Here is a 2,739-nt window from a genome sequence, read left to right on the forward strand (position 1 = left end):
TGTGTGTGTGTGTGTGTGTGTGTGTGTGTGTGTGTGTGTGTGTGTGTTTCACATGTGTGTGTGTGTGTGAGAGTGCATTTCACGTGTGTGTGTGTGTGTGTGTGTGTGTGTGTGTGTGTGTGTGTGTGTGTGTGTGTGTGTGTGTGTGTGTGTGTGTGTGTGTTTCGTGTGTGTGTGAGAGCATTTCAGGTGTATATGAGTGTGTTTCACATGTGAACGGTATTTCTGAATAATGTCCCTAGCGGCCCCTCATATTTTCAGTCCTATTGAAAATTGTTTGCCGAGTCAAAAGTGTCATGAGAATTTCACTTGCGTTGCATTTTACTGTGAAATAATTATAAGTTTATATCTTGATAGGATTAAAGATTTTTGAAGATTTTGTCCCCAAGGTTTTTTCCACAGGACCTGAAAACTGCAGTCATTAAACCACTCTTAAAGAAGAAGAATCTAGATGCTTCAGTAATGAACAATTACAGGCCCATATCAAACCTGCCATTTCTAGGTAAAATCATTGAAAAAGTTGTTTTTCAACAGTTGCATTTAAATAACTGTTTCGATGTGTTCCACTCAGGCTTTCGTCCAAACCACAGCACTGAGACTGCTCTTGTAAAGGTATTCAATGACATCCACTTAAACACCGACAGTGGCAGAAATTCAGTGTTAGTATTATTAGATCTCAGTGCTGCATTTGACACTGACCACAACATATTACTCGACCGACTAGAAAACTGGGTGGGACTTTCGGAAACAGTTCTAAATTGGTTTGAATCCTACTTAAACGACAGGAACAACTTTGTTTCTATAGGTAAATACAAATCTGAGTTGACAAATATGACATGTGGTGTTCCTCAAGGCTCCATATTGGGGCCTCTTCTCTTTAACGTCTACATGCTACCACTGGCTCAGAAAATGAAAAACAACAAAATAAGTTACCATAGCTATGCGGATGACACAAATTTACGAAACAATTTCACCAGGAGACTATGCTCCAATTCAAACACTGAGTAAGTGCATTGAACAAATCAATGACTGGATGTGTCCGAACTTTCTCCAATTAAACAAAGACAAAACTGAGGTAATGGTTTTTGGAGCAAAGGCAGAACGTATAAAAGTTAGCGCTGAGCTTCAGTCTGCAATGTTCAAAGCAACAGATAAAGCCAGAAATCTAGGTGTAGTCATGGACTCTGACCTGAGTTTCAACAGTCACATTAAAACAGTTACTAAATCAGCTTACTATCACCTAAAGAACATATCTAGGATTAAAAGACTAATGTCACAGCAGGATTTGGAAAAACTTGTCCATGCTTTTATCTTCAGTAGACTGGACTACTGTAATGGTGTCTTCAAAGGTCTCACTAAAACATCTATCAGAAAGCTGCAACTGATTCAGAACGCTGCTGCTCAAGTCCTCACTAACACAAAGAAAGTGGATCACATCACTCCTGTTCTGAAGTCTTTACACTGGCTTCCTGTGTGTCAAAGAATAGATTTCAAAATACTGCTGCTGGTTTATAAAGCTTTGAATGGTTTAGGCCCAAAATACATTTCTGACCTCCTGCTAAATTATGAACCATCCAGATCTTTCAGGTCTTCAGGGACTGGTCAGCTTTCTGTCCCCAGAGTCAGAACTAAACATGGAGAAGCAGCGTTTAGTTATTATGCTCCAAATCAAGAACTCCCAGAAACCTGCAGGTCCGCTGCAACTCTGACTAATTTTAAATCCAGACTAAGGAATTTTCTTTTTGTCGCTGCTTTTAATTGAACTATTCACATCTTAAACTGTACTGTAACTTTTATCCATGTATTTTTTCTTTTATTATCTTTTCTTTTTAATGACTGATTTTAAATACCATTTTCTTAATTTCTTTCATTTTTTGTAAAGCACTTTGAATTGCCTTGTGTTTAAAGGTGCTATATAAATAAACTTGCCTTGCCTTACGTGTCTTGGTATTTAGCCTTATTTTAAGAATACTTTAATAGCACCGAATGCTGAATTTAAGTAGATTTTTCTACATATTAAGAAAAACATAATTCTTAAATCTTATCTTTGTATCTAGACAAATGTACCTTTTTAAAGTGAAGCTGCACTGGATTTAACGGAGCCCTGAGCCTGTTGTCCAGGTTTCACGCTCGAAAATGACATTCCCAGAACAAATGACCATAACTTCACTTCTAAAAAGGGTTAAATTAATAATATTTTTTCTCAAAGCAATGATAAACCTGTGAGTTGGCTGTAGAAGAGTCAGAATCAATATAGATTTTTTTTATTTTAAAGTAAATTCAGATTGAACATAGTAAAAAGAAATGTAAATTATTGTGTCCGTCCAAAGAAAAAACATTACTTATAGTGAAAACCACCCTTGAATGATGGGATAGTAGACTAAAAGCTTTAGGAAATCCAAACTATAACATATAATAAGTACCCTGTATCAAGATTTTAGAGAGATTTAGCATAAAAAAAAACACTTCTGGGGTCTCTGGCCCCCCTTGGTCGATTTTGATGATTGACAGCTCTTTTTAACCGCTAGAGCCAATGGAATCAAGGGGAAGTTCCACATACACACACAGGTTACCAAATAAGGAGTGAGAGTGACGCGTAGCCAAAACCGGAAGCTGCGATACACTCTGGTGACTATCATTAGCAGCTAATATTAATTCTCTGATTTTTACATAAAAATTGAATTATGGAATATCAATAATTTTTTAAAGTGACAGACACATTGGATTAACCTATGGATT

This window comes from Notothenia rossii (assembly GCF_949606895.1).
Source record: "Notothenia rossii genome assembly, chromosome: 7".
NCBI classification, from domain to species: Eukaryota; Metazoa; Chordata; class Actinopteri; order Perciformes; family Nototheniidae; genus Notothenia; species Notothenia rossii.